The sequence below is a fragment of the Agrilus planipennis genome, unplaced genomic scaffold (assembly GCF_000699045.2).
Source record: "Agrilus planipennis isolate EAB-ADULT unplaced genomic scaffold, Apla_2.0 scaffold35, whole genome shotgun sequence".
In the NCBI taxonomy this organism is placed as follows: domain Eukaryota; kingdom Metazoa; phylum Arthropoda; class Insecta; order Coleoptera; family Buprestidae; genus Agrilus; species Agrilus planipennis.
Genome location: NW_020438957.1, coordinates 573,118 through 594,087, shown reverse-complemented (window position 1 = coordinate 594,087; position 20,970 = coordinate 573,118). Strand labels below are relative to the sequence as shown.

General features: G+C 33.6%; 1 protein-coding gene across 3 annotated transcripts in view; it reads right to left on the bottom strand.

The window, feature by feature from the left end:
• Positions 1-16,924, bottom strand: part of LOC108744840 (kinesin-like protein CG14535) — a 294,798-nt gene extending 277,874 nt beyond the window's left edge. For all 3 annotated transcript variants that reach the window (XM_025975061.1, XM_025975062.1, XM_025975063.1), the window contains exon 1: positions 16,517-16,924. The gene's annotated coding sequence lies outside the window, so the exon portion shown is untranslated. The remainder of the gene's footprint in view (positions 1-16,516) is intronic.
• Between the last annotated feature and the right edge of the window lie 4,046 nt (positions 16,925-20,970).

The window sequence follows — 20,970 nt, the reverse complement described above, 5'->3', positions numbered from 1 at the left end:
TGTTTCAATTGTACGTTTTGTAATGGATTCGATAAATCCAATACCTAAGCATCATAAACAAAATCGCTCTTTTTGAAATTTACCGTGCTTTATAAATCTGTATTTCCATTCCGTGCAGTGACTTATCAAAAAAGATGGCCCTTGAAACGGTATGTCCACAAGGAGAAACCAACCGATGGTCGACAATTTTTTTAGTAACGATCACGGAGAAAACTAAATTTTTATAAGAACGCTAAAATTACAATTTTTGATGACTGAATTTGCCGTAGAAATAGTAAAATTTATTGAGTAACTTGTAATAAACTCAATTTTGACACCATGTTTCTTTAAAAATTATTTCAAGTTTCTTAATTATTACAGTAAAATTTATAATATCAACTAAAATACCTAATAAATTTATTTCTGCTGGGATTTTATTTTTACAAATTCGGGTCCAAATTGAAATTTTTATTATTTTTGCTTACGAAAAATTATAAATATCGCTTTAATATTCCGGTAAATTTTCATTTTTCATGTTCTCCGTGACTCGAGGGGTAATAAATCATACCATGAGTGACACATATTTGCCTGCTTAACAATAGGATTTCTATAATTTTCGAGAAGAATAAAAATTGTTCACGATAATTCCCTAACAAAAATAAATATATAGGCCTCTGGCGCATTTTCTATGTGCGGTGAAGGGTTTTCCTTACCTGCATCTAAATGCCTTCTTGCCTACTAATAATATACAAAGTTTATGAGTTTATTAATCGGGGCAAATTTCAATAGGCAAAACTTCTTTAACTCAAAAGAAGCTTCACAATCTGAGTAGGTGGTGACGAGAGCAGCTGATTCATTGCTACAGATGCTTTTACAGTTGTAAATCGAAGTCCGCAGAACCGCAGCTTTTGATTTATGAATTAATTAGTTCCGAAAGAAGCCACAATGCGATCGTACATTCACAGAGACTGTGTCTGTTATTAATCAAAATTGTTATGAATGGGACTCTCAGCGCACACTGCGATTCCTACGTCGACATTCGGTCGGCACTATATGCCGTGCCGCTTTGCTATGAGTTTTAGTCCTTTCACACATGCATCATTAAGATACATGAACCAACTCATCTACCAACCACATACACAAACTTTAGCAGGATAACAATTATTTATACCATTTCTACAAATTTCCTACATACAGGCATACCGTGCACCACAGGGTTTGGAAGTATGCCAATAAAGTTAATATATAATATATATGTAGAGTCTATCGATTCGACAGAACACAGACCATTCTATCAGTGGTCTTAAGTAGGGATGTTGCAAAATCCTAAATTCCTAGTGTGATACTGCTTGCTAATGAAAATAACTAATACAAAACAATTTAAACGATACAACACAAAAGCTCAAACAAGACACACTGAATGTAATAAATAAGCTCGTAGAGGTCGACAAAGAGCGATCTATATATTAATTTCCTTATTTATTCGATCAATAAGCTTCAGGCTACATCAGTCTTTGATTTAATGCCATCTGTTATCTGAAAATAATGCGGGTGGTACGGGATTGGACTTAAAAATGTTGTGAACACACATATGACATTGTTTGTCTCTTCAATAACAGTTATAGTGGGCGAGACGGAACAGCATGCACGAATGTACGGACATTAAAATAGTTAATTTAATTAACCCATAAACTGATCCGATAACTCCCTTATCGCATAAAATTTCGATTAGTAATTACAAAAACTACTAACAAATAAATGTAGATACTATTTAAACGAAAAACATAGGAACAATTTTAACGAAAACACGGTCATTAGTTGATCGTATAGATACGTAAATTAGGAGAAAAATTTGGAAGCACTGCATTTGGTAGATTTAGAAAAACGACGTTGTGTCCCATGTAGCAGACCAAATGAATTATCTGGTTTTCAGAGGTCGGAAGTCTCGGTATCTTTTCGAATTGGGACGCACAATTTAACTTTCTGTGCCCTTCTTATGAAAAACGCATTGTTCCTCTTTATCGCCTTTTAGTTTGTTGGTGTAAAACTAAACCTTTGTCCAAAGTTCCCGAGATCCTTTGATAGCTCTATGGATGCTTCTCATTGAAACATTATTTATATTAACACAACTTGATAACTCTATTAATTATGCGTCCCCTATTTTTCTATTCTGTTTGAAATCAAAGCCATACGGGAGTTAAAAGTTATTTATTTATTTATTTAAAAACAATAACCATTGATAGTTTGCTGTAGATGTTTGAGATCTCCATTAAATCTGCTTTTTGTCATAACTTAAAGTTTCGTGCAATTCTGTTTCTGAAGCAGATATCATTAACACCTCTTGGCTTTGAGAAACAAGATAAAGGAAAAAAAGCGAGAGTTTCTCTTCTACGTATGGTACTTAACACCTTCAAGAATGTTCCGTGTCGCACTTGAACTATTGTGCAGGGACATTCTTCTTTGCTTCCGTAAAAGTTCAAAGCTCGCATTCAAAACGAGCTTCATTAATGCACAATTGCACCCGCGGATAAGCGATTCATCATATAAGTGAGTGACAAGCTGGCGTGACATGTCATAAGAAAAGATCAGAGTCGATTTTGAGAATGAACGAACGATGTCTAGCATGAAAAGGGGATTTCGTAATTAGTGTAAACAAAATTTTCTTTCTACTTCCCAGATAGAAAAAGCTACAAAATCGTGGACGCCTCTCCAAAAAAATACAGTTTCAATGCCGGCTGAAATAGAGGAATCAAAAAATAATAAGATTAATGTGTCGCTACCATTGATGACACTCTTAGAATTAGATCCCTCTTATGACAAAATAAAGAATTAAAGCCCTTTTGAAACAAAAGTGCCGAAGTTAATGGTTATTTGCCTAGGAAATACACACATCAGTTTCATTTTAATTAAAAATCATCAAAACGATTTAAAACTGTACATTTCCGTTAGGTATGTCCTGGAGCCATTTTAACAGGATTTTACATCCTTTTAATAGCGGGTATTACCTACTCAAGTTTCAATTAGGTACGTCTGTCGTACACTTAGACATGCTTTCAACAAGGGCAGCAATTTCTTCTTAGTCCATCCGTTATACCATTCGTCGCGTCGACTTAAACGAGCTGCTGTCAACTCTCTAATGGTTTTAACGGACAGACTTTTCTAAAAAGTCTTCCGAAATTATCTCGCAAGTCCGATTTATGAGTCGCAACATCGAGCCAACAGTCGTACCACACCGTGTCAATGTCAAACAAAAAGATTTACTTCCACTTCATCGAAATATTTAATGTTTGCACATGCACCATGAGTACACTCCCTTATCAGCAGTAATTTTCGATCGTCAAAGTTCTTGCATATGTATGACACGTTAGTGATGACACTAAACTAATATTGATGCTAATCAGTTCACAGTAACGGACCACTGAAGATGCTGGCGAAATATTTGGAGGAGGAAATCAATTCGAGCTATGGAAGAACCCCGAAACCAGGAAGTAGAAATTTGTTCGATTGCTATCATGCAGATAGTAAACCATATTCTATGAACACAATGTGCTACACCACATGAATAAATGGATATTTATATGATTTACAACAAACACTAATAAATAATTAATAAGTAGGTACGTGTTTGAATATTGCTTGGCCATCCCGTACGTCATGATTGCTATCATGCAGATAGTAAACCATATTCTATGAACACAATGTGCTACACCACATGAATAAATGGATATTTATATGATTTACAACTAACACTAATAAATAATTAATAAGTAGGTACGTGTTTGAATATTGCTTGGCCATCCCGTACGTCATGATTCAGGATCAAACTTAAATTTTGGATTTTATACGTTACATATATGTTTTTGGAACAAACAGCCCTAAAATTGCGATTTCGAAATAGCGTTTATGGAATCATAATAATTTATAATTGCTATTTGTCGAATGATGTTCGTTGCTCCCGCATGTCCAACGATATCTTTCAGGTTGTTCTTAAAATATTTAGGTAACAATTTTCATCATCGTGAAATGAAATTTTCACATTTTCCAATAACTAGAACATCCTACATCCTTAACTATTTCCCAACTAATCTACTTCAGATATGCCTTAAAGTAGTTCTTCATGTTTCAAAAGTTTTTCTTTTTTTTTCCCTATTGACTTCGATAGCATCCCCTGTTCTCCTATGCTTTCTAATGCCTCTTAATTTCCAACACTTTCTTTCCATAGTATTTTCATTATCCATCTATAACATCACATATTAAACTGTATTTCTTAATTAGCCGTTCGCTAGCTTATTCCATGTAGGCACTTCTTTGTTTTATTCGTTTCTACCACTTTTTGCATCCTAGATATCTGACTCCCCAGATATCGAAAATCGGCGACTTCTTAATTTAAATTTAATTCAACCATTTTTTCTCTTTAATCTCCCAAACATTTAAAATATTTTTTATTCTTAGATTGAAGTAGTTTTATTTTTACCCTTCTAAACGATGACAAATTCGTGTTAAATTCTACTAATTAAAACTGCTTTTACGAGCATTATTTCAACAAAAAGTATACTTCAATTTCTACTCATATCCATAATTAATCAATCCACATAGTAATCTTGATGATAAAATCCAGGTACATACTTGATATCATCAGTTTTAAATTATAAGTTAATGATGATAGTCAACATCTTGAAGGGCAGAGTACTTTTGTTATTAATCATCAGTGTCCGCTTCATAACAACAAAACAAAACGAAAGGATAATAACGAACAGCAGTGCCAGCATGCCAAGTTAAGAAATGAAATATATGCGCTACGTAAATGTGCATCTAGCAGTAGTGGTAGTACCTAATAGCAATGGGTATAATTACAGGAAACGCTTAAGGGTGGCTAGAGCTATAAATTTCTTCAACTTTATCCAAAATGTAAACAGGCACAACAAAGTCACTGTTTTTATAACAGATGTGGTTAGCGTCAAACTGCAGCCGGCAGATTCTTGATGAGAACACAGTTAACTTGTATTAATTCTACAGCTTTTAATACTTAGTACTGTTCGTTTCAAGAAGTTGGAGATATGCCCCTTCCCTTTATTAGGATGCGCCGTAGCATAATTTCAAATTCAACCATATTTGTCTGCGGAGCTCATTTCTCCACCGATCATCGAGCGAGAACTAGACAAAAGTGTACAGTACCATTTGCAAAATTATTTAAACTGCCTCGTTAAAACTTAAGAACTTAGCCAAAAATTATAACATGTGAATTAACTTAAACTTCTACATACCTATAAAACTTTTGCTTTATTTTCTATTGTTAATTTATATACATTTCTGTTTTAAGAAATTGCTAAACATTTTCGTCTAGTATTGTACATTTCTAGCCGATCTCCTAAGACCGCCCATCTAGAGCTCTGCTTGTTCAAGCTTGTTCCAACTATTTCTTTCTTGCTCACGCCTACTGTGTATTCTTTCTATCTTCGCGCAGATTACTTCAAGGTCACAATTCTAACAAATTGAAATGGGCTGTATTCTTTTTTAAAATGTTTGTAAAAATTTTTGGTCATATGCTTATTATTTTTATAAAACAGTATTATATATGCAACCAATTATACACCCGAATAGAAATATTTAGACCTACTAACTTTTTTTTCATTGTTTTCTTTCAATTGCTAATCATTAATTAAGGATTTCGATCGAAAGAAAACATCCAGAATGTCAAAAATGGGCCTATAGGTGACATGGATCCTTTAGTTGAACGTTTTAGTTTTCAACTGCTTCTAGAATATAACATTATGAGAATACACTGCAGCAACTGTTATAATTGTAAGACAGAAACACCTTTAAGTGGCTGCAGTCTGATCATGTCCAATCCAGTAGCACTACCAATAACCCAGATTTACATGTGTTCTTCAAGCTTCCAAGTTATAAAAGGCTCGGTAAATCATCGACGTGCACATTTATTAGAAGTCCAGGGTCAATAATGTAAACACGCAAACCCCACTGCGGGACCAACTGAGCCATTAGGGCCTGCGGACAAGAATCGGATTCCCCCTTAAATATATTACGACCCACACATATTCCTAATAAAAGGGCTCTTTTATTTTTTTCTTTTGCCATATGCGAACAAAAAAAAGGACTGCCGACAGACCAAGTGCGCCCTCGATCCTTCGTCATCGCTACCAATCTTTACTAAACGAGTACAATACGAAAATAATATTCTAATTTGACTCCAAATCACAGAAATAAAACTGGGAAAAACTAACTTATAAAACACTCAATTAAAAAAAATGTAAATATATAGAATACATAGAAGACGTAGATGAATAATAAGAGGAATATTGTAATTCACCGTTGTTGGCACTATGTACCAACAATATGATAACTAGATTATTAATTTAAAAATTGCATGAAACTGAAGCTTGAAATAACAATCATTCATAACGCCTCGATAAAGTATTGATAAATAAAATCAGTATGCATTTCTATGTAACTAAATTCGTATAAAATTGTATACCTAGCTGTACTCTGTACAAAACTGATGCTATAGAAGCAATGGTTTCATTTACGATGATAAATAATATTATTAATATTGTTATTGATATGCCTATTATACATATAATGATATATTTTCAGATGCATATACCTGTTGCAAAAAGATTGTTGTTGTATTCTAAATCGTTGATAAGTTTCACCAAAGTTTGGAATGAGAAATTCATCAACTGTATTAATAATGCAAGGAATGAAACTAGAGATATATTATCTTTAATTATTTGTTGGTAATACTGCAGGTGCTTACTAGAAAAAGCTTTTTAAGATTCAATCAAAAAACAGAAAAAACTAAAACACACTAAAACCTACAAACGAATTTAATCTTTCACAATCAAGATCTATAAAGCTATGTCAGATATATTAGAGGCACAAACAAGAGTTAAGCGGGGTAGAGGTAGACCCAGATTAGATTATTATCTGCAAATAGTTAAGGATGTTTGGGAGGTATGTCAAAATGCTACGAGACAAATAAAAATTTGGAAGAACGTTCCTCATTCAATTCTAAAACTCCTGTAAAAATTACAAATCGATTCACCAAAACGTTAAAAAGTTATTGAAATTTTAAAAAATTGTAATTTTACACGTCATTTTATGGAGATTCGTTAACCGAACAGATTAAATTTATTTTTATTAACAGAAAAAAAGCTACCAGAAATTTCAAACTTTTATAATAAGTAACTTGAACTCTGGAGAATCACTTTAGCGTAAGGTTATTCAAATTCACTAAATGGTTATCGAGGAAAAAATGAAAAATTAGCTGAAAATCTCGTTTTTACTTGATAATAAAATGATAATATTTATAATTGTCTGAAATAAATGCAGTTTTAAAGCTTTAATTATTATTTAAACATACTAAAAAGTTTTACGCTCATTATTAATAGAGATTGAAGCTAAATATTTTTTGTTTCGAAGTTGAAATCAAGGCATATTCACTGGCAAAAGTCAGTTAAAAATTTTCCATATTATTCGATATTTCTTATTTCATTCAAAGTTTTTGATCAAATTCCAAATTTTGTCTCAAACCGTATACTTTTTTTTAGTATAGATTGTATTTATTTACCACATGATATGCTGCAAAACCTAATTCATAACGAATTTCTAATTTTATGTACTCTTGGCTCCGATTGTACCTCCCAAACATCCTTAAGGATGTGGATTGTTTTAGTTTTGGGGAACTGCGAAGATTACTTTAGGATATGAAAGAGTGGAGGTGCGTGTCCAACCAGTCCTAGGACTGACGACCTTATGATGATGATTAGCAACATCTTACTTGTCGTAAATGATCCACAGGGTAATTACGAATCATGAAATACGATACATTTACGGGAAAACTGTTATGTTCACCGTATCCTATCCACCACGAACACATCCACATATGAATACCATCGAAGAAGCTACTCAACTATATGTACAGACAGATATTCATACATATACATGCACGTATAATAGCTATCAATATAAATAAGAGACGTTTGCGGGAATCAGAAAGCTATAAATTTTAAAGGTTCTTATGTTGCATACTTCATACGTGTAAGTAGATGCCAGTCATAAATACAAGAGACATATTCTTTCTTTTCATATATGTATGTAAGTAAGTATTTATATGTCTGCGTCCCCTTGCAAGCACACACATAAACGCGTACACATACCTAACTGCGTCAGCATGTGCTCGGGGCTCATAAATAATTTCTATGGAGTCCCTCCTGCATACACTTCAAACGACACCATCATCATTGCAGCCAGTGACGCGACGCGTCTACGCCAATGGACCAGGTTAGGACTTGACGTCCTGCTTTGATAACAGTCACAGTCCTCGTTGGATTGTCCAAGCCTAAATGTCACTTACATATGAAGTAACTAGACCAAAAAATACTTGACTATTTTACAAATGCAGGATGTCCCTAATACGTAAGGCACCTACTCCTCGTCACCACTCTTATTACAGAACGCACGACATTAATTACGAGATTTGAAGTGGTCATTAATTTATGAAACTACCACTTCCGAACTCAGCAATATGAAAATAGGTAGTGACAAAAACGACTTGAAAGTGTCATAGCCGTGTGCACTTTTCTAAAAATGAAACTCAGCATTTTTCAAGAGGGCAACGGATACTTGACTAGCATTTTCTTTAGTGAATGATTTTTACTAGAGACGCACCGGATATTTATTTTGCCGGTCACCGGACAACTGGGTACACGGCATTAACTGTGCCGGATACCTGGTAAAAACGTCTTCATTTTAACGGGCTTTTTCCTATTAAATACCATCCCAAGCCAATCATTAAATACGTAATACAAAATATAATCTTTAAAGTATCTACAACCTATTTCGATATCCTTCGTTAATATCTGCAGGGTTATTCCTGTTGCCCTGGATCCTTAGAGTTACGTTTAAGGAAGAACTTAACTAGGTACCTATATGAAGAAGAATCAACACCCAATTTCATATTGATAGAGGATAACGATGAACGAATCCAGTCACAATAATTTACTTATGTCTTTGCAAAACCCAAAATAAAGTCATCAAGACTAAAATATTCCTTCTACTTTAGTTTCATATCTTACTTTAATTTGTATTCTGTTCGTTGCCTGGTAAGTTTCCTCCAAGCGTCCTTGCTAATGATTAGTAAAAGTCAAATGCAAACAACTCTCGTGCGACTGACTTCTTTTGGTGGATGGATGTCTATCCCGAGTCATAATTTCACCACTAAAAAGAACAATTTAACTTACAACGTTTTAAGAATATACCCGAAATCTGCCTCCTGCACATGTATATTTTTAACAGAATATTATTTCAGATCTTTTACACATTGTAATAAGAGAAAGAAATGGAATCCATAGTTTCTTTAGCTTTGGCTTCATCTAATAAGTGATGTTTTTGGAATCGTTTTCTAAGAGTTTTGGATTATAGGCATTTATTAGCACACCACAATATCTTGTAGTTTTCATCAGTTTTACACAGCTGGCGTATATCAATTGTTTTGCGGGCTGTTTTGTCGTAATTTATAGAATTTCGTAGTTTCTTGCTAAAGATACAAGTGGTGATTTGGCAGTTAATGATATGAATTTAGAACTTCAAACTTCCATGGATCATGACATTGAACCCGGAAAACAATATCGATCCAATATTTTAGATTATCCATTTCTAAAGAGTTTAGAATTTTTTTGGCCCTCTTCAGTTAAACAATTAGAATGCATTCATGGAATGTCTCTTTGTCCCCCTTTTAAGCTCCTAATACCTTTAATGGTCAATGTGAGCAACTTTCATTCATCATTTTATATAGTGTTTGATCGGTGATACTAGCAAAACTTTAAACGGCAAAAACGTATTGTAGCGAGCATGAGTGTGTTTGTGTACGATGGGTACACGTGTGCATGAACGGCTTATCGAGTCGCCGACTAACCGCGTGCGCGTTTCTTCATGTGCGCCGTATTTGTAAATGTGTGTGTCGTACCTGCGTTCTGGGAAAGCAGTTAAACAGTTCAAAGAAAAAAGAAACTTTCCGGACATTTCGAGAAGGTTCCCGAAAGTAAACAAAAGAATTTAAATGAAGAGACGATCGCCGACAGAAGTAGAAATAAATTGACAGTTGCAGAAGTGAATCCAGAAATATATTGACAGTGATAGCAGTGAAATAAATAACGCAGTGAATAGTGTAAATAAATAGAATAATTCATAACCTAAGTTTAATAATAATTTGATAGTATTTTTAAGTTCTTTAATTATTAATGTAAATAAATAGTTTTTGTCGTTGTCAGTCCTAGAAGTAAATTTTGTTAAACCCACGAACATTACAGTATTTTGCATTTCACAAATAGAAAATACATTTGGAAATGTATTTTATGTAAAATACAAAATGCTTTTCTCAAAAATACATTTGAATGCAAGATAAAAATAGGTATCTATTATTTTGTATTTGCATTTAAAATGTATGTATTTCGAATAAATCGTATCTCTGTTGAAATGTATAATGGGTATACATAATACCGATGGCTATTAGAGTTCCATCAAAAGAAGATGCTTCGAAGTAACCGTCGTGTTTGAGGCCCACTTCCGCTTTCTTATACGACACAACATTGGCTGTGGGCTGCACTTTGATCGGACTTTATGAAAGCGTGCTCACTAGCTCGTTCAGGCTGTTTGACCTAAATTGGGGTGGCTGCCCACCGCTGCCGCCGCTTGTTCGTCCGCCTCCTAATCTTCACAAAAAGTTGACCATTGTGCGGATAGTGGATTCTAAAAGGGCAGTTATGATCTTTGGTCGCCTCGCTTTTGTTTGCTTTGTCTGATATTGACAATACGAATATTACGCCATGTCGTAAAACATCTGATGCGGAAATCTCAATATGTAAACGGGCTCTTAAGAGTTGTTTATGCGGCTTGCCTATACGTCCATTAATAATTATAACGTTTTTCATTAGACACTTGCTCCGTTGATAATCTTGTCACTTTATGACGGTCGATTCCGTTAATTTAGGCGTTCATGGCTACCATCTGAAGAAACTGGATTTCCGAATCCAAATGGCATTTGCAGTAGATAATTCATTAAGATTGTCAACTGTTATGGTGCTAACTTTTTGAGATGGTGTGGCCTCCAATTCAGGTAGCTACCCAATTAAATATTAATTTCACAACAATGTCTCAACATCATGAGGTAATCACTTTTACAATCAAAAACTTATTACCCTATGTGACGTTAATATATACTAAAATATAGGAGAGAATGAATAAAATATACTCCTTTGAGAGTTAACATGAGGTTTTTTTACTATTATACCATAATATGAAAAGTTGTTATGTGCTGCACAAAAATATAGTTCACTTTAAAACTGCAAGCGTTACAAAGCATACAGCAACTTCACAAAATGTGTTAAAAAGTTATTAACAGTGAAGAACGGCTACGCGGTTAAAAAAGAAAAGTACCTACTCTGAAACTAATTGCAGAATTAGTAATTTTCACCAACGCTCTGAAAAAATTACTCTACATCTTTTTAACTTTACAAGCAGTTTTTATTTTCATACATTTTTAAATATATTTTATCTTTTAATAACCACATACATTCAATTCGAAAGCTCTTTACCGATTATAAGTTTTTGTTACCTAGTATTAGTTTTGAACATAAATATGTATGTGTAGGTACGTCAATCTTGGGAAAAAATACATTCTTTAAAAACATGTCCTTATAAAATTCCCTGATGATAATTGCTAAAGGTTACAAAATACACTGAGCATCATTTTTTAAAACTATCGTGGGTTACACTTGCGTACATGTGAGCTTTTAGGTCATGAGGAGAAAGCTCCTAAACATTATTTGCTTCAAGAACTTTTACTGGCTGCAATTAATTCTTTTGAGATATTAAAGAAATGAAAACAACAGTCGTGTTTACAATAAAATTCATTAGAAAGTGAACCGTAAGTAAATTCTACTAGAGCTTAAATGTGATACAGTTTACATCATAATAAATACAACATCAGACAAAGAAACTTTTTCTACCAGAATTTATTCACGTACACATACGTTTTATTTCCTCTGTAAGGTATTAGTTGATCAGATAAAACGGCCTTCTTCAATGTGTATATAAATTCACCCCTTCTCGTAAAGCAGTTGTTTTGTTCTTGGCACAAGAATCTATATATACACAATAGATATGTTTATTTCGTATTTACGACAACAGACCGTGTAAAGTTTCGATTTAATTTATTTTATAGTGTGGCACATTAGTACAGGGCGAATTGATGAAACTGCATAAAATGACAATGAAAATCTAAATATACACACGGTGACCAAGAGCTACTTGTTAGTGTTTTTGCAATAATAAACTCAATTCGGTTTTTATAGCTTTTGTGGGAAGAAATAAAATAGTTATGTTCGCAAACGAAACGGCATGAACTAACTTATTATTGGTTCGAAAGTGAAGCGGATCGGATTGGAGTCGTGGAAATAGTTTTAGCACGCTCGACTACACGTTGCACAAACATTGTTGTCTATAAAATACAATAGAGTATTGAAATGTCAACATAAAAATGGGACACATTACCTTTCATGGCCCATTATACGGACACTTCATCTTCAAGTTCTAAAATTAAGAACGATAAAACGCGACAGTTTAGTGCGAAGAAAAAGTGGTTACTATAAAAAAAGTAATAGCAATAAAATGGTTTCTCAATACCCTTGTTTTATTCATGACGATTTCAAACAAGATTCTTATTTACAATACGATGCCAGTTTTATCTATTACTGGAAACTTTTGTATAAATATTTTCATAAATTTCAATTTACTTCAATAAAACAAAAATGCTGTAATTATTTCTTTACTATTACAACAGACAAGAAGATTCATAAACCTTGTTTTTGCATATCCGATTTATTAAATATTTCGCTTTTGATATGACTTTACCCTTATTGACTTTCACTCTAAAGACTCGGTTAAATAGGGGGTGGATTGTCTGCGCGAACCGAGACACAGGCTTTTATATAACGTAAGATCGCATCATACCATCCCGGTTAAATATTGTAGAAGGTAAACTAATCTAGTACTGATCTAGTTCGCAGCGGACTGATCTAGTTCGGAGCGGACTGATCTAGTTCGCAGCGGACTGATCTAGTTCGGAGCGGAATGATCTAGTTCGCAGAGGACTGATCTAGTTCGGAGCGGACTGATCTAGTTCGCAGCGGACTGATCTAGTTCGGAGCGGACTGATCTAGTTCGGAGCGGATTGATCTAGTTCAGAGTGGACTCATCTAGTTCGCATCGGACTGATCTAGTTCGCAGAGGACTGATTTAGTTCGGAGCGGACTGATCTACTTAGCAGCGGACTGATTTACTTCGCAGCAGACTGATTTACTTCGCAGCGGACTATTCTAGTTCGCAATGAGTTAATTTAGTTCGCATTGAAGTAATCTAGTCGCAGCGGACTAATAAAGTTAGCGGCGGATATTTATTTAAGTTCTCGCCCATATTTAACTGTATTGTATGATTTTTTACTGCTTCCGACGAAAAGTGTTCAAAAGAAGAAACAGAAGTGCCCAGTTTACGTTTTTCTTTTGAAAAAATGTATTTGCTAAAAGCAAAGTCTAAACGAATATTTTTTGTCTTTTATTATTTATAAAACATCCATGATCTGGAAAAATCGGTTTTCTTTTCGAAGTTCTTATTAACGTAACCTTAAATAAAGTCATGTAGAAACCTATTAAGCAATCTGGTATATGTATGATGTAAACAACAATCTTCGAAAGTATGAACATTGAACAATACTGCGGACAGTTAATTTCCTATTTTAACCAATAGGAAGTGGTAGAGCGGTTAAACCATAATATGAAAAGTTGTTATGTGCTGCACAAAAATATAGTTCACTTTAAAACTGCAAGCGTTACAAAGCATACAGCAACTTCACAAAATGTGNATATTTATTTAAGTTCTCGCCCATATTTAACTGTATTGTATGATTTTTTACTGCTTCCGACGAAAAGTGTTCAAAAGAAGAAACAGAAGTGCCCAGTTTACGTTTTTCTTTTGAAAAAATGTATTTGCTAAAAGCAAAGTCTAAACGAATATTTTTTGTCTTTTATTATTTATAAAACATCCATGATCTGGAAAAATCGGTTTTCTTTTCGAAGTTCTTATTAACGTAACCTTAAATAAAGTCATGTAGAAACCTATTAAGCAATCTGGTATATGTATGATGTAAACAACAATCTTCGAAAGTATGAACATTGAACAATACTGCGGACAGTTAATTTCCTATTTTAACCAATAGGAAGTGGTAGAGCGGTTAAAGGTCAACTCGTTTCGAATGAAAATGAATAAATGATAAAATAAACACTGGATCTTTGTAACAATATTAGTCCTTTTACATCGACATCTATAGTGATGGCTCATGACTTCGTTAATATTTCTTATTCTGTTTAATAGTTTAAACGTTCAATTTACTGTCGTTAATTCGAATAGCATTTGTAAAAGAATATTCTGAAAGAAGTTCAGCTGATGAAAACAAATCGGAACTGTATATTAGCATGTGCTCGTTTTATTATTATTGGACAATGTAGGTACACCTATTATCTACACATCATTCCACAATAGAAACATGTGGGCTGCATGCGATCGTATGCAAACAAAAAAGTTTTAACTTGCATCACGCGACAATATTCAACAAATACTTCCAACTTCCTACAATTGAATTGTCTTTTTTTAGTATACCCAGTTCAACAATAGAAACCACATCAAGTATAAATAATTTGGTTAAACACAGTTATTGGGCTAGAAGAGGTAATAATATTTCCGCCGAATTCTTTTAATACCTGCGTCAAATTGATAAACAATAGGCAATAGAAATAACTAATAAGTATTATTTACGACAAACAATAGAATAGTTATATCAAAGTTTGATTTTATGCTTAAGCACGAGTTCGTAATAGAGTATTAGCAATCTCTATAAATGCTTCATGTGAGCAAAATGAAAGAATAAAAAGTCGGACTTTTTTATCATAAAGTGAGTACATAATAAAATCCATCAAATTTCACAATTATACAAACGCTCATTATATAGGAAAAACAGAATCAAAAATAAACCCATGAACCAATAAATGCTAATCCTGAGAAATTAAATGCTCAGGAAAATTTTCTCAAAATTATTGTTCTGCATAGTTTAAGATTAAGCAAAGATAACATGAGCAAAAAGTTATTTAAGCATTGAAAATATAAAATTAGGGGTTAATTAAGTGGTAGAAGCATTTAATTTCCCATTAGCGCACCTAATTAATCTTTACTGAGCCCGTAAATAGCATATCACTGATACAGTAATTTTCTTTGTATAAAATTGCTCATAATCCTTTTATGACAAATTATTGTTATAAGTCATGAAATTTTATATTTATTGAAAAGTAACTTTTGAAAAAATTGTCGGAACATTTAATTTCTCATTAGGGCACTTATTTAGCATTTAATGAGCATTTAATTACTCCGTCCGTTTTTTGGTTCCGCTGACTTTGCTCTTGCCACTTAATGAACGTTTTATATGATGTTATTTAAGAAAGCTGCAGCATATTAATTCGTACATTATTTGAAAAAAAATATCGTAAAATCAAAAGCAAACTCTATAAGGAATTTATAAGAAATTTTTCTGTCATTAGACTTTTTTTTAAATAAGTCTACTTCACCAATTTAAATAATTTCCCGACAAATTTCTTTTCGTAATTGACTCAGAATATAATTTTTCCCCCTTATGTACAGGGGTCCGTTTTTTACTTATCCGCCTTCAAAGTAACACATACTTATAATGATAACGAAAGATTCTTCTCAGATTCATTATATGAGTATATACCAAGAGTAATAATAGGAAGGTTGAGAGAGAGTTTCAGTTCTGAATAAAATTAATTAAAAATGGGGCGATAAAACTGTAATGATCCTCCTTCCCTCTAGTAAAGCAATAATTTAAAGTTATATGAAGGTAGGAAAAGAATTTGTAAAATTACTTTTAATTGACCATAACCATAAAAAAACCGCTATAATTTTAATGTTAGGCATTTTTTTAATTTTTTACTGTGATTTAATTTACAAATGATAACGATCAAAATAATTTTAGTGTTTCTCAAAAAGGTAAACTTTAATCAAAAATATTCAGCAATCCACAAAAAACTTTTAATTGAATTTGTTCAATTGATATATACTATTATGTTGTTTTTTATTTATACTCTCCATAAATTTTAATGAAGTCCTGGACACTTGTAGACCTTTAAATAATAAATACTTTAATTGTAAAAAACATTACGTATATTATCAAATCCCACATGATGTATTAATTCTTGGTGGCGACTCTCAGTTCTAAAATAACATATACCTACTTATTGTTTTCTCAACAACTTGAAATATTTTTAAGAAGTACTTAATACTTTCAATGCTTTATTAAACCCTTTTATTTTTTCTGTAACACCCATGCAATATCCATTAAATGGATTTACAGCGATCTGGTTCATATTCAACGAGAAATAAAACTTGAAAAACTTACGCTAGGCTAACAGGAAGGAAGTCGGAGAAGCTAGTAAAACTTTTTCAGAAAGTCAGACAGATCAGGGAGAAAAGCGATCATCGGAGTTCTTAATAATAATCCGTCAGCGAAAGTTTTCCAAGTTTTTTCGCACAACGCCGGATATCTTATATCTCCTACCACACAGAAAGTTAAAATCGTCCTACGAAGAATCGCGAACTTATCGAGATGCACAGATTATAACTGGTGCTGCTACCACTTCGCACAACTTTTACGTTTTCGCGCATTTTTTCCGATTCGTTCTTCTCGAAGACTCGTTCGTATGTCTTCTTGTAAAGCACAAGAGCTTTAGGTGCAATGCGCCCGGAGCAGCGCGAGTCACAAGCGACGAATGGTCGTTTAGTATATATCGCCGCTTAGTAGGTAACTGCACCGCACAGCATGATCACGCATCGAATCACAACGGCCAGCAGCGGCAGTTTGTTTACACCGGCGTTTCAAACACAGAACGAGGGAACAGAACCACGTTGCTTGCTTGCTAGGAGCTCAGAATATCAGAATTGTCCAACTGTGTTGAGAAGTTTTGCTGAGTTGCCAAACGTCTACTCTTCCACTAAATGCATATAACACAAGAAACGCAAAAAAGCTACACACTGTAATAACAACATGCACATTCTCTTCTGTTCGTGATGGAAGATCGTAACGGTGTGTCTACTGCTTAAGAGATGAAAAATTTATGTATTTTCCTTGATCTTCTTTGACCAGTTACTGCAGCCATTATCCCTAACTTATTTAGCTTACAGAATCCTTGGTCTTCTTTTTCCATGATCTGAGCTTTTCTTGAGTACTGTAAGCCCCTATGACTTTACCTTGTTCCTTTGAACTTTCATGTCGTTTTATGAATTTTCCTTGACTATTTTGAGCTTTCACATCTTTTCTAGACTACGGCAATTTGAGATTCCACTTCTTTTTTGAACGTTTTCTATAATAACTCTGAGCTTCCTTTCCTGGATTTTCGTTGACAACTCTGAATCTCTTTGTCTTTTTCGACAATATCATTGGTCACTTTAACTGGATTTCCACTGCCATTGCTTTGAGCCCCCATGACTATTCCTGAATTTTTGACGATCACTCTGATTCTCTATGCTTCCTCCTGGACTCTTCTCAGACCATTCTGTCTCCATTCTACTGCCTTGTGTTTACTCTAAGTCTCCACAATATCTTTTCACAACCACCCTGAACTTCCATGTCAACATATATTCATTAATCAACATTTTTTTCTCTATCAAAGCATTACCGAACCTACTCGTTACAAAAAATTCTACCGAAAAATGATGATGCGGGAAAATTCCTCTGGCATAACTTAAGCCTTTCTTTAGCCACTACTAAATTCTATAAACCCCCGACCTCACCTAACCATCGATTTTATTGCTTCTTCATTTATAATATTAAACTGATTATAACTTAGTAAACTAGCAAGAACTCACCATAACTCTGTAGCAGCTCATTGAATCAATTAGGATGGAAAGGTCTTCCAGTGGGATGCCCAAAATCGGCTGGACGAAAACCAACTAAATTTTTTTTACATAACACCATGATCTGAAAGTAACAATAAATAACCGCTTTTAGAATTTAAATCTCAAATATTACTTAACATTTGGCAACAATGAGAAAATACAGCCATATTTGTACTTTTTGCATTTTTTTTCGGGTAATGTATTTGATATTGAAGCAACTTCTAAGATCTTTTAATCATTAATTCAAGAATCTTATACAGTATGCGAAAGTGCAGATCTTGCTGTAGAGTTATAATATGCCGCTCTCATCAATAATAGCAAAAATGTTTCTACGAAGCTGCAATTCGCATATAGTCTGTCTATCTTATAGTGGCTGATAGAACAATAAATCTGCCACTAAGTGGCTATCGTTGTCTGCGCCTGCTGTAATTACCTATTATGACATTATCCACACGAAACATCTTTAGTATTACATTAACTACATGTACCTTAACTTTAGGTTCCGATCGTCCTCTTTGTCAGTACCAGTTTCACTCATTCGATCAAAGAAGATAATGAATCTCTTCAAAGTTATTTTGCTTCATCCGCCACTTTAAGATGACAGACTATGTGCGAACTGCCGCTGTATAGAAATTTGTATTTGACTGTACTGTATACTTCGAGATTGCCTATAGGAAGATCCACTCTTTCGCATGCGGTATATCAGGATTATAAAAGTACAACGTTTCTCATCAAGAAATTTTAAGAAATTTCTCTAGTACACTTTCTACGCAATTGAGTAACCCGACAAAGTCAAAAACTAATGAATTACTTGTAAAAATTACAAGCGTTTTTAATTTCATGATATTATAAATTCTCATCAAGTAAAAGGATATTGAATTAATCATATTAATGAATTACTTCTCTACACTGATCCCTGTAATTCCTGAGTAATTGCATTCAGGTTTTTAAATACCTCGTACATGAATACTCTTTTAGAATTCCATCTAATGATCCGGCTTGTACACAATAATCCCGTCCCGCGAGAGAACGCTTGTATTGAATGTTTTCTTTCTCATATTGCGACATTTATTGTATAAACATATTCCATTTGTTGATAACTTTTAATTCTTTGATCATTGCTTACACACTCGCGAGTAATTAAGGCGAACTTTCTGGGCTCTTCTATACGAGATGATGCTTTTACGTTGATATATTCGGTCATTATCATAATTAAAATCGCAGGGGGATGAGGGATGTGAATCCACCGCCGCACCACTACAATTTCTACTCATTTTAATTTCAAATAGTGAAAGTGGCATTGTTGTTATAAATGGTAATGTTACACGGTGCATCGTGTATGTCGGAGGTTAAGGGGACAACACTTTTGGTGCAATTAATACACCTTTTATCTAATGAATTTAATTTGGAAAAATACATAAAAAAGTAATGGCTCACTACAGACATACTCACAAGTACAAAAATGAGCTATTTAAACAAATCAAGGTAAATTCAACTTAGAATTATTATTTTCTAGCATTATCAATTACTTCAGAGATAAATAAGGGCAAAAACAAAACAGTCATTACTTATTTATTTTCTTGGAAACCATAAATATCAGAATTTTTTAATGATGGTACAAATATTAATCTGATCATAGATGAACAGTAAATAGAAAATATGATTTCTTAATCATTACTTTCTTTTTACTGCAATTGCTTGAACGGTTACATTTATTTAATTTACCTCTTTTTTATAATATCATTAGCTTTGTATTTGTTAGGTAGCTGAAATCAGCTCGTCTGTGATGCGTTTTAACAATTCATCAGGAGAATCGAGTTCTTTAAGTTGAAACGTAATATAAGTCGTAGAAAACCTAAAAGTGTAGCTAAAAAATAAACCCTGACATGTTACACTTTCTGCTAGACTTCACAAACAAGGGATTCGGCCGAAAGTCATGTATAGTTAATCATTCGGACTTAATCAAGCATACAAAAGAAATATTCGTGGATATAGAATATCGTACTCTCACCCCTCTCTCTCTCTCACGCTGTGTCTTTCTTGTTGAGTCATGTATTTAAAAAAATCACGAAAATTACCGATTTATAATTTTACTTAACAAATTACCACTTAAATTCTACAGATATTGTATTATAATTGTAGCCCATGCTTATTTTACTCAGATGTGGTCATTACATTTCAATATTCATATTATTATAAGTAGCCGAGAAGTGACACCTTTGCCATTCGGATACGAAAGCAAATCATCAAATAAAGGTACTGAAAAACTGGGATGCATTCATTCATCATTATTCTCATTTTATGGTTGACTACCTTGGAGTCGAATATCTTTCATTCAGCCACATTTTACAATACTGATAGACATAAAGAATGTTTCAGGAGCTTAAATTGAATTCCGTCTAGAATAGATGTTTAAATAAACCGACTTAGAGATTATTACAGTTTCATGTAACAAAAACAAAAAATTCTTCTGGCAGTTTGATCTATTTGTTGGCTTGGTTGAGTTCTACCGAAACACAGCGGCGTACGAAAGCTCTTCTCGACGCGTGAACCGTCTAAAAACAGTAAGCAGATTAAGCACTTTCTGCATCGAAGACAAATCTGCCTTCGTGTATTGATAAACGCGGTTAGTGTGCTCAAGTATCTGCAAAAGTTCACACTCGCACATATCCAAGAGTGCCGTCTCTGCAAATATAGACACGTGAACATATGTACACCATACAAATGCTTTTATCTTTCGAGTGTGTGAAAATCCGCTTGCATCAACACACAATCAATCGAAAGCTCCAGATAACAGATTTTCACGAAAAACTAGAAGAGGATGAAGTTGGCAAGACAACACAAATACATATGTAGGTATTGCAAGTACGTAAATCATACTTTAAAGAATTAATTGCGTATAAACTATTATCACTAGGAATTATCCTTTACAGAAAATAAAAATTATGAAATATGTGT